This window comes from Triturus cristatus, chromosome 8 (assembly GCF_964204655.1).
Source record: "Triturus cristatus chromosome 8, aTriCri1.1, whole genome shotgun sequence".
Lineage (NCBI taxonomy): Eukaryota > Metazoa > Chordata > Amphibia > Caudata > Salamandridae > Triturus > Triturus cristatus.
The window spans coordinates 1558407028-1558420440 of record NC_140591.1 but is presented as its reverse complement, the minus strand read 5'-3'; positions in this window follow the sequence as shown (position 1 = coordinate 1558420440).

Below are 13413 nucleotides of genomic sequence, written 5' to 3'. Positions count from 1 at the left end.
TGTATAGCACATATGTTTCATTGCCTTAAAAGCTTTAGGTTTCCGGCCCTTGTACTGCCAGTCTTCCTTCAAAGACCAGTCACTGGGGAGATTGATGTTGAAATCCCCGCAGATCAGTAAGGGTAGATGCCAGTGTGTGAGTTCATTAGAAATATCATGGAAGACTGACGGATCATCGCTATTGCTCCCCTATATAGCATAAAGAGTTATCTTTTACCCCTGTCCATCTTGGCACTCTGTGACTGCCCAGCGACCAAATTTATCAGCTTTAGAATGGTTAAAAGTGTACTCTGAGCCCCTGGCTAATACAGCAACCCCCGTACCCGTGCCCTCTGTGAAGTTGCACAAACCAGTTTATTCCCCAGTGTTTTTAAAATATGTGCTTGTGCGCCCTCTATGTGAGTTTCCTGTAAACAGACAACATTTGTGCCCATGGTTTGTAATCCTATCGCAATGATTTGTCTCTTTTTAATACCGTTTAAGCACAAATATTTAGGGTTAGCACTTTTATGACCCCTATATCGTTAGTTAATGTGGTCCGAGTGTGTGCTCCGGATTTTGCATCGCCCCTTTACTACACCATAACCTGATATTTCCAACATACTAGTTTGCCCTGTTGAGGTTCCCCTTACTCTTACTCAAAATAACAACCTGTCTGACCTTCCACCCTACCCACCCTACCCACCCTCTCTCACCCCACCTCCCACCACCATTTTTGGAGGTTACCTGGCCATCGCCGGGCCAGGAGTGTGACATCCGTCAAGCAAGACCCTGTGTGCCCGCTAAGACTCCCCCACTGTAGAGTAACCTTCTGGTAAGAATACCAACAAAACCGACACACAGACACTGACACAGGGCCTAGTGCCAAGCAATTCACCAGGGGGAAAGGAAAAAAAAATTTAATGAAGGCGATAAAAAAAGGTGCACACAAGCAAAGAAATACCATATGTCCCCCACACCTAAGTTATAGCCTCAACTTCCTATATTTCATATCGTATTTTTGCACAAGTTGTCAAGTCGGGGCATTTCTATTACAAGATTACGTAATTTACTTATGTTCCCAAATTTCCTCAAGATACTTTTTAGCCTGTACTTCGGCAATAAAACTACGAGTAGTCCCTTGGTGAGCAACTTATAGTCTGGCTGGATTTTGAAGATACACCATTGCCCCAAGCTTCTGAAAGGGATCAAAGAGCTGCCTCATTCTCCACCTGCGCTCAACTGTAGCGTGAGCAAAATCAGGCCTGGTAAAAAAAGGTATTCCATCAAATGACCGCTTGCATGTGGGTCTAGCCAGGTCATAGAGAGCTTGCCTGATCAAAAACTTTCCAAAAAACAAAAGCATAGCGCAAGGATGTTGTTGAGATGCCGAATTGCGTTTCCCGGGAGACAGAGGAAACCGGTGGGCTCTTTGAATTTCCTTGTCCCAATCCCAGGATTGTAGTTTGGGGAATGAGCCTTTAAGAAGCGTGATCATGAATTTCCTGGGATCATCTTTTTTGGCCCCCTCTGGAATTCCTAGGAAGCGGAAGTTGTTACGTCTCGGCCGGTTTTCCGCACAGGTTGATTTTGTGACTTTTTGTTGTTTACCCTATAAGAGATTGTGGCTGTTACTAGACCAGAGCTCACACCGAGTCAACCAACAACCCAGTTTCTCACACCTACAATATGTTAGACCATTGTATCTGATACGCAGCTTATGATAAACATATTCTCAAGTATTACCACTAGTACATTAGTACCAGTATGTCACCATGGGTGTTCATTATGCGAAGAATTACCCCCAGTACATCAGTGCCAGTATCATTTGACAAGTACCTGTCATGCTAAGAATTCTCTAGGTATGGCAGGACCAGTATTTTGCTATAGGCACTGCTATAAGCCCAGAATTTGTTTTCATATGCCAAGACTAATGGCAGACTCGTAAGCATAACACACTTGCATTCACACTTACATACATTTACTCACTCATGCTCACTCTAATCATACTTTAATTTTTACTCACTTTGATTCAATCATGCAGTCTCAATCTGTCTTTAAATCTATTTCGTATTATTTTACACACATTATATAGTTTTGCTTGGTTGGGGTTGCAAAATATTTTAGAATTTTAATAAAGTAATGTTTTATCATTATCAGCATTTGCATGTTTATCTGTCCATAGTTCATATTGCTAGTGGTCTTGGTCCACAGTTATCACAACACCTATGACAGAAGTTGGGTTGTCGAATGATATAAGAAGCCACTTTGCCTTAAATGCACTAATCCAAACATTTCCCAAGTCCTGGATTTTATGGAGGTTGTAGTGCTGAAAAGATTACCATTGATCTGGGGTCTGGTGTGGTCACCAGCTTCTTTGGAACTTTGTCATACTCCTTTCCCAATTTACCAAATATCTCTGGATCTATTTGAAGAACAAATTTCCCTATAACAACTGATTTTGAAAATTGCTTCTACGTCTTTATCCCATCACAAAGTCTATAAGAAAGAGTTTCAATTTGTTCCTGGACATATCCACTCCAACGTCATTCAGGCTATTATGGGCTCTCACATAGATTATGCCGACATTTTATAATTAGGGCTGCCTGCAGGTACTAGTCATCCCAGAATAATATGGCAAGGCTGTTACTCAAACGTCCCTAATTTACTCCCATCGTTGTAATATACAAGCTTCTTTTTGAGCTTCAAAGCATTACATTGGAGCAGTATTTTATTTTTGCAGCTATTTTTGTCTGCCATGTTCCCTTTTGCAAGTTATGTTCTGCTCAGGCTTCAGCGATGTATAGCCCTAGGATTAACAATTCTTAGTTAGGATGACATGTCTTCTCTCACGAAGAAGCCTCACTTTTGAATGTTCTTCCTCTGGACTTGACAAGCAATGACTTGCTATTTGAACTTTAGCAAAGCAATGAAAACCTAGTCATTATTCTATGCTTCTTGCCTTTGGGAAGTTACACGCTATATAAAATGACTAAAAACATGACTAAATTGAAGAAATATACAGGGAGTAGCCTAATTTATTAGTGCACATTTTCAGCTAAAGACATTTTTATATTTACGTGTTAGTCATTAACAATCATTAACTATATATAATTCATTTATATTATCGTAATTATTATCATAAACTAAAGTATCATTTATTTTGAAAAAATCATTTATTAATTTTGAAATAAAATAAAAATTATAATGTTCATATACTTTTCAAATGTGTAATTATATTCATATATTTATATTTAAAAAATGACAAAATAAATTGATTACTTTAAGATTATTTCCTATGGGATTTTATTTAAGTCCATGCCTCCATTATTGTCCATGGGACGGTGGTGCAGTACCAGTGGGTGGCCATATATGGCACCAGACTTAATCCAGGTTTGAGCTGAAGTACATATACTAATGTTTTGGATCCTTTATGTCTGTAGGACCTGCAGAAAGATATGGGCCTAATATGTGGGGGGATGCAAATCTCTACTTTAACCCCCATCCATCCCTTAACTCTACCTTACTCCACCCAAAACTACTTCCATATACTAGTAAAGACCTTCCTTTTCCAGCCACTCTTTGTTGCTCCCACATTAACTACTAGAATGTAGGAGTATGTTTACAGAGATCTCCACACAGAAAAAGATAGAAGAGGCAAATACCTCCTTATAGAGGTTAGTGCATGTCATTGTGCAAAATGTGAGAAGACTGTACAGCCAGAGATATCACAAAATGATATTCCTAATGTCTCTTCCATGTTTCATAGTTCAATTAAAGTACCAATATTTATGATATTGAAAAGCATTATGTAATATGATTTTGAAAATTAAAGGTAGGGTTCAATTAAATGAAAATAAGGCGTTACAATTCAAATGGAGTTTTAAATTCATTGTGTGTCTGAAGATAAACCATTGTTGATTAGTGCAGGACAAAGTACAAATATCTTATGTGCTTCATTTACATGTCAGGACGTAACTGTGTATGAAGCTTGTATGAGGTCATCTGTGACGGATTCATGTTTATAGCATCACTTATGATTGAAATATTAATAATTATTTTGCTGAATAGATCACATTGAAAGAGGAGCAGTCACACTTTTCTTTAAAATGACAAGGTGTGACATACATTTTAAAAGAAAATTGAAGATGGTTTAATCAAACATGTTAGCCTTCTCAAAAAGGGATAATAAAGCATGTTTTGGCCAGATTGAGCAAGACTAGCAGATTTTGTCAATGGAAATTGCAGCAATCATTTCACTCCAGACACTTAAGAGTCTCTCTTTTTCTCTCTCTCTCTCTCTCTCTCTCTCTCTCCCTCTCTCTCTCTCTCTCTCTCTCTCTCTCTCTCTCCAGCATTATAAAGTACCATTCAATCATCCCACACAACAAGGGTAGCCTCACATCTAGGGGCTTTTACATCAAATGTTGTCAGATCATTCCATAACACAATAGGGCAGTGTTTGACCTCGGTACTACATGTAACACGGCCTGTAAATTAAATGCCTACCATTGCAGTGTGTGCAATTTAAAAGTGCTACTTTGACCTAGCAGAATAAACCTTTTGTTAAGACTAAATGTGTTTTTCTAATACCTAAAAGTTACCCCTAACATACTCCCTAAACTGGCTATAGTGCATGTGCAGTTTATTAAAAAAGTTACCCATAAAACTCTAGATTTAGAAAACAAACTAGGTGTGTTTAACTGGTCTACACATTTAAAGGAGCCTATCTCTCTGTGAAAAAGCATTTTCAAACTAAAAACTGTACACATTCTCCGTAAGACTATTTTCTGCTGACATTTTTTCCCACATCTCTTTGATCTCAGATTTTCTGACTTTGTTATATAAGATGTAACATACAGAACAGCAATTGAGTTGTCTGCAACAAACTGTACATCTGTGTTTGCATTCCACATCTTCAGAATCACAGGGTTGTTATTATTAATGTACTTAAAAGCCTAAGTTCTTCTTAGTTTGAATGTAATTTTGGGTCATTTCCTTGTAAGTGAAATATTTTGACTCTTCCTTGTGAGATGAATGGTCGCGGTCCATCTGAAACAACATCTTGTATAACATTTCCCTTTTGCTCTGTATTTTAGCTGACAATTTTTTCCGCATCTATGATTTTGGAGTCATAGATCTTGTTGTCTTATGTTGTTACTACTCTCCTTTGAGATGGAGCAAGTTATTACAGACAATACAGACTCATCACTGTTCCAAACTTTGGGGCGACTTTTACCCACAACAGCATGTGAATAAGGGGAGCACCTCTGTCTTGGTATTCTTCACGCCAAAATAAATCATTCACTTCACCAAGAGCATATTTTGTGTTTTGTTCAAGATGAAAGCCAACCTTTCTTGAAATCTTTCATTAAAATATGTGCAAAAATTTGAAGGGTCTAGTGAGCACAGTTCTCCTGGCGTCTTGCAAGAATTATAGAGGTGCAGAAAAAGGGAGAAGAAGTGCAGAATAAGGCATTAGAAGTGCAGAAAGAAGCAAAAGAAGTGCAGAAAGAGGCAAGAGTGGTACAGAAAGAGAGAAGAGCGGTGCAGAAAGAGACAAGAGCTGTGCAGAAAGAATCAAGAAAGGTGCAGGAAGAAGCAAGGGACGTGCAGATTGAAGCAACAGGGGTGCAGAAAGAGGCAAGAGAACTGCAGAAAGAGGCAAGAGAGGTGCAAAACGAGGCAAGAGAGGTGTAGAAAGAAGCAAGAGAAGTGCAGAAAGAAGCAACAGAGGTGCAGAAAGAGGCAAGAGAAGTGCATGAATAGGCAAGAGAGGTGCAGAAACAGGCAAAGAGGCGCAGAAAGAGGGAAAAGGTGTACAGAAAGAAGCAAGAGGAGTGCAGAATGATGGAAGAGAGGTACATAAAGAAGCAAGAGAAGTGCAGTAAGAAGCAATGGGTGTGCAGAAAGTGACAAGAGGGGTTCAGAAAGAAGCAAGAGAGGTGTAAAAATAGGCAACAGAGGTGCACAAAGAGGCAACAGAGGAGCAGGAAAGGGAAGAAGGGTGCAGAAAGAGGAAACAGAGGTATAGGAAGAAGCAAGGGAGGTGCAGAAAGTGGCACGAGGTGTGCAGAAAGAGGCACGAGAGTTAGAGAAAGAGTCAAGAGAGGTGCATAAAGAGGGAAATAGGATGCAGAAAGAGGCAAGAGGGTTGCAGAAAGAAGCAAGAGAATTACAGAAAGAAGCAACAGAAATGCAGAAAGAGGAAAGCAATTTGCAAAAAGACACAAGAGAAGGCCATAAATAGGCAAGAGATGTTAAGAATGAGGGAAGAGGGGTTCAGAAAGAGGGAAGGGGGGTGCAGAAAGGGGCAAAAGGGGTGCAGCAAGAAGCAAGAGAGGTGCAGAAAGAAGCAAGGGACGTGCATAAAGATGCAAGTGATGTGAAGAAAGAGGCAAGAGAAGTATAGAAAGTGGCAAGAGTGGTGCAGAAATAGGCAAGAGAGGTTCAGAAAGAGGGAAGAGGGTACAGAAAGAGGCAAGAGAAGTACAGAAAGAAGCTACTGAGGTGCAGAAGAAGAAAGCAAGGGAGGTGCAGAAAAAGCAATAGAGGTGCAGAAAGAAGGGAGGTGTAGAAAGCAGCATAGATGTGCAGTGAGAGGCAAGAGAAGTGCAGAAAAAGGAAGAAAGGTGTACAGTGTTATATTCCATATAGTTACCTTATATAGGCGCAGGTAACACTGAAACCTTTCACCTACATCCTTCCCAACATTACACACATAACGGTTCATAGGGACCGACCTTTTACCGAGATATGACACTGCATTCAGAATGCAGACTTTTCCATTTTTGCAACTCATACATTATGCATGAGCATTCTTGGAAGCACAGCAGGACGAACATCTCCTGTATAATATATCTGTATAAAGTTCAGGCCCGGCATCATCTTTCAGGCTGACACAGTAACACAACAAGGTAGGACCCCTGGGGAGACCTGTGGGTATATATACATCACATTTTGCTTTAGACAGATAGAGGAGACCGTGACTTCCCGGCTGACACATTGACCAGAGATGCTGAGGTTCCTTCAAACAGGCACTCCAGCTCCTAGTGGTCTAATATCCTTTGCGGGGTGTCCAACTACCGACCAGGACGGGGTCCTAGATTCTCTTATTCTCAGGTAATGGGGTTGACTAGACCCTTGAGGGATTCTTGGCATAACACCTATATACATGCTAGGTACATTCAGGGACATCTAGCTAGGGAGGCATAGTAGGAGTACACACGTGTTATCTTGTGTTTTATATACTTGAATGTTTTCATGATTATCCCAATATGGTAGAGCTATACCATCCTTTTACATTTTTAGTGCTTCTAATCATATATCTCTGCTACTGTCTACCAATTGTTGCAGCTTATCTATTTTACACTAGAATAACAACTGTTCAATAAATTCTTATTGACAAGCACCCAGTATGTCTATTCTATGTATCTTTGAGAGAAACTAAGTGAGCACGAGTGACTGAGTGAAAAGCAGTATATTGTTTCCACAATCCTGGGGGATTGGGTTGTCATGTTCTGAGGTTGCCAAGAACTAGTCTCTCCCCAATAATAGGAGATTCTAGTGGCACTCTGAGCTAGCTGATACAGACAGGCTAACATATCCGGTGGGGGTGTTTGGAACCAATCTGCCACCAATCCCACAGTTTATGTTATCCAAACGTGCAGATCCTGTAAAGGTAATATAGGAACTGCACGACAAAAAAAGCAAGAGAAATGCAGAAAGAGGCAAGAGAGGTGCAGAAGCACCATTAGTACCACTTTTACACCCATATTTAGCAATAAATAACAAGGAACCATTCCAGGTTTGCAAAAGGCCTTCCAACAAACTGTGCCTGCATTTTTGGTAACATTTGAGCCACTTGAGCTAGAAACAAGGTTTTTGTTCAACTGCAGATTATGCAGCACATTATGGATTATGCGTCAAATGCAGAAAATGTCTAATTATGCAAAAATCTGTGCATCCAAACATTTGCATAATTCCAGTGGCCCTGCACATACCGCTGACTAGGTCTAGAAGTGCTCCTCAGTGGTTCCTTCATTTTTTCGTCTCATTGAGTTTATAGTTTAGCTTCTATGGAAACGAGGAAGACTAAACCTGAGTTTACCACACCACAACACAGACTACCATACCACATAATTACTCTCCATAATACATAATCCCACTCAACATAATTCCTATACACTAAATACCACATACTTTCTATCCACATAATTTCACTTGACAACATACCACATAATTCCACTACACACAACGTACATCCACTCCAAAAATCAATAGTAAAAAACCTTTACAGTTACAACGCCAATAGCCCTAACTTTTGAAAATGTTTGACCTATAAAATATAAAATATATATATAAAATTGCAAATGCTTCTTTAAATAGTAGTCGCATTTGGAGAAAGGGGGCCGGTCATCCGACCAGCGCTCAGGAATTCTGCTGCGTCGGACTTACAGGAAGTATGAGAAGGGCTTCTTAGCCCCAAAGTCCCTCAGGAGTAAAGAGGATTTCATCCCCTAACTAGTAGTTAGCCAGGAGGTGTGGAACTTACTTCCAGTAAGTCCCACACAGCAGGATTGGTAAATTCTCATAGCAAGCCATGCCCTCTTTGCCCACCACTCTGCAAGCACGCTCCCTGGTGCTCTCTTGGATTGGTATTAAAGTCCCCTTTCCTGCCGGGAGCCCTTAGGGGCCAACTAGCCTACCTGATACCGCCAGTATGCCCCATACAGTGGGATTGCTGAGAGGTGGATACAGACAATGCCCCATTTCTCCACCACTCTGAAAACCTGCCTCCTGGCACACTCTTGGTTTGGAAATGAAGTCCCCTTGCCTCCTGAGGGCCCCTGGGGGCCAACTAGCCCTCCTGCAGAACCTATGCTCACCCCATCGATTTTCTTCTCTTTTAAACAAATTTGTTGGGGCCCTTTGGGTCCATGTGGGACCCCTGAGCAGGCCTAGGGGGTAAGGGTGTTTATACCCTGCCCCCTTTTCTTATTTGTTTAAAATTTTTCTTGTGACAAAGTGCAACTGAGTAACACTTTCTGGTTTCAAGTGTTGGCAGGCATTGAGAAGTCAGCTAGTGATCGGGAGGGTTTGCGGATACACTGCTGTCACCGGTCACCAGACACTAATATTTTTTTAAATTTACATTTCTCAATAACTACCAAACACCATTTAAAGCAAGGAGTGCACTCTGGACCAAGAGCTACCTCTCTGCCAAATTTGGTATAATCCGTTCTGCAGTTCGGGCTGTAACTGCGACAAACGTTTCCTAAGGAAATTAACATGGAGAAAAAGCATTTTAGGACGCCCCCTTTTTTCTCCGACCCCACTTGACGAATCACCCCAAAACGTTAAAGACAGGAGCTGACCACAATATTGTTGTTTTTGATATTGTGTCAGTGTTCTATGTAGGAAAGCAAACTTGTAAAGCTGAGCCAGAGAATCAGTTTACGCAACAATATGAGTGAAGACATGGGGAGAGGAGTTGGCCTAATGGCTAGGGCGGTCAACCTCGAATCTGGGGAACTGGGTTCGAGTCTCGGCAATAACGCTGAACATCCTGTGATTCTGGGCAAATCACTCAATCTCCCCGTGCCTAACAAAAGTGAATGTGTCCTCATGTAATGCAACTGGTGCTATGTAAAGAGCTCTGATACCTGATTTGGGTCAAGTTTGCGCTATATAAAACTCTGTAATATAAATAAAAATAAAGTAACTGTGTAAAATACAATTAATATTATGTCATGAAAATACTTCTGTGTTACATGGGCGCTTCTAATCAAAAGACTGAATGTATTTAATTGTGCTAGTTTTCTTATAGTTTAGTGTTGAAGAGATTACTTAGATCATACATAAAGTTGTATCTTGTCTTCTTTGAAGGGCTGTATTGTGAATACATCGTTGCCGTAATGCTTCCAGTGACCAAAGTTTCAAGAGTGTAACTTGAACTGGGGCATTCAGAAATGTCACATCAGATCTTATGCTTGTGTTTAGCATGCCAGATTGTTTTGTTTTTGATGAGCAGGACTGAAAGTTCTGTGGTTTCTTATTTTTGTGCAATTTCCAGAAATTATGCTATTTTGAGCACTATTTTTTTCCACGGTCACAATTACCAAATCAATTGCCTTTCCCAATGTGATCACAAATATTTATAACACAGCTCTCAACTAGCTAACTATAGGTAATAGAAGAAGTGCATTGTAAACAAAATCTCCAACCCATGTTATCCTCTTTCTTCCATGCTGCCACAGTTCCACCTTCAAAGTTTTCTAATAAGGGGTGAAGACTGGGCATATACGAAAGGTAGAGGAACATAGCATGAGGAATAAGCAGCAGGTAAGGATAAATGACATGAAGAATGAAAAGGAAAGTAGGACAATCTATAGAGTTTTAAAAGAAAGCATCAGTTTACAACATTTTAATCTGGTAATGGATGGAATGGGTCACGGGAAGGTGTAGTACAAATTATAAAAGAAAGCTTCAAAAAGAGGTTATTTACTTTGAGGAAGCTTAGTGCATTTGTACAATTAGTCCTATGCTGAACAAGGGTTAGAAGCATTACACAACCTACCAATGCTTCATGTTCTAACACTTTCCAACTTCAGAACATTCTATTTCACATCTACAATTCTCATGGGCTTCATGAAGTTTTGAGCTCATATTTCCATTTATGTGTAAGGTGCTCTAATGTAAACTTTGCCCAAAGATGTTATTTAATATTATTCACATCATACAACTAGTCAGATCTGTTTTTCAAATATACTGATTTTCCCATACACTGCTCATGAGGATATCCTTCTCCACTTAGATCTGTCCTTAAGTCCCTATCAATGATGGGGCCGTGTTAGAGCCCTCATGCATGCACTTAAGAGAAATTAAGCAACAAATGACAGCCAGAGTGTTGGAAGTGGTGCTGCATTACCACTTCATTTTAGGGGGTGCTTTTTCTTGGGTGTACTATGGCAAGCTACAAGCACTATATTTGCTATTTTGTTTTACTAACTTAACTAACACTAGGGCAGCACAACACACTTTTAAAATGAATTGCTGACATCTCATATAAGAAATTGGTCATGTTGTTGTTGTCAGTTTTCAGCCACTGTTCATCACCTTGGTTTTGGTATCCCTTCTTGCAGAAGAGCCGCTCTTAAAAAGATCTGTAGCATATTGGTGATGTTATTTACTTCCCTCACAACAACTTTGTCTGAACAGCAAACTTTTGAAATGCATTCTTATGCTGCCAAATAAAATAGCCATAAGAATATGCATTCCCATTTATTAAACAGTGTCTGGTGTGAGTTTGCCAACAGCCTGTCTGAACTATATGCTAATGTTGCTAACACATACCCCAGGCTTGATTCAAGACTTTCAAAGAGGTTTTTTCCATCTATAAACCATTTATGCTCAGTCTTGACAGAGCACTCTTTAACTCAGATTTACAAAAGTGAAACATAACACAGCACTCAAAAAATTGGTGCTGCTTTGCGTGACGAGGAGAGAACATTAGAGTGCCAAATCTATAAAGATATGGCTCTATCCTCCTCTCCCCGTAGTGCTAGTGCAGATTTTTGCTGCTGAGTGCCATGTACACATTTCTGCACCATAGTGCAAGGTTGTGTGTGTGAGTCTAGCAAAGGTTTTGTAGAAGGCTTCCCAGTACAAAATACTTTGATTAGACAAGTTATCCTACTTTGTATGTGGGCTGTCCAGAGCAGCACACATGCAGTCGGAAAAGAAAAGAGAAATGAAAATGCCTCCTTTTAAGGCCTGCTTTCCAGCAGCATTATTGTTTGGCACCAAACCCTGTCAACTAATGTTAGTTAACATGATTTTTCATAAAAACCCATGAGTGGTAGTTACACCAACAGCAATCTATCTTGGGGTCTGTCTTAGTAGCCAGATCAATGATATTGTAACTCTGAACTACGAACTTCTTCTGAAGACAGTATCTGCTAAACTGCGCCACTGGCATTGACTCCTGTTAAGTATATACAGCAGGTGTAACGTCATAAGAATGAACATTCTTCCTAAATTTTTATATTTGTTTTGTTCACTACCCTTGCATGTCCCTTGGTCCTTTTTTAAGAAATTAGATAGTGCCATAGGCCGTTTCATTTGGGCTTACAGGTGTGCCAGGAGGGCTCTCTAGCTTATGAAATTGCAGACATCTCATATAAGAAATTTGTCATGATGTTAGTTTTCAGCCACTGTTCATCACCTTGGTTTTGGTATCCCTTCTTGTAGAAGAGCCACTCTTATAAAGATCTGTAGCATATTGGTGATGTTATTTACTTCCCTCACAACAACTTTGCCTGAACAGAAAACTTTTTAAATGCATTCTTATGCTGCCAAATAAAATAGCCATGAGTGTATGCATTCCCATTTATTAAACAGTGTCTGGTGTGAGTTTGCCAACAGTCTATCTGAACTATATGCTAATGTTGCTGACACATACCCCAGGCTTGATTTAAGATATTCAAAGAGGGTTTTTCCATCTATAAACCATTTAAGCTCAGTCTTGACACAGCACTCTTTTACCCAGATTTAAAAAAGTGACACATAACACAGCACTCAAGAAATCTGTGTTGCTTTGTGTGACAAGGAGAGAACATTAGAGTGCCAAATCTATAGAGATATGGCTCTCTCCTCCTCTCCCCGTAGTTGTAGTGCAGAGTTTTGCTGCTGAGTGCCATGTACACATCTCTGCACCATAGTGCAAGGTTGTGTGTGTGAGTCTAGCAAAAGTTTGCAGAAGGTTTCCCAGTACAAAATACTATGATTAGGCAAGTTATCCTACTTTGTATGTGGGCTGTCTAGTGCAGCACACAAGCAGTCGGAAAAGAAAGGAGAAATGAAAACGCCTCCTTTTAAGGCCTGCTTTCCAGCAGCATTATTGTTTGGAACCAAACCCTGTCAACTAATGTTAGTATAACTACAACACAGGACTGGGGGTCTAAATGGAGAAAAACTTTAGTGATGTGTGTCCCTATAGAAGGATAACTGTTCTATCATCCCTGGCAAACCGAGCTGAGCAGGATTCCCATCAAAATACTTCTTAAATATTAGAGCTAAAGTTTTAAGCTCTGTGGATCAGCGTTATCATATGGTTATCCACCACCTCTTAGAGGGCAATCTCTTGATCATAAAGATTGCCTCTGTGGAAAGCTCGTATGCACTTAATGGATGCCAATCCGAACCAAGGCAAACAATAGATGCCATCAAGTGTTACAAACTAGTGAAAAAATAATAATAATATATATAATGTGATGCAGTGCAATATTAAAAAGATTGTGTGGAGAGACTAGAACACCTAGACAATCACTCTCTCCTCATACCTAATAAAATCAGGGGAGTTGACATTTGTCCCCGCTATTGATTCATAGCAGTAAACATGGTAACTCCAACTACACGGTCAACATGTTTCAG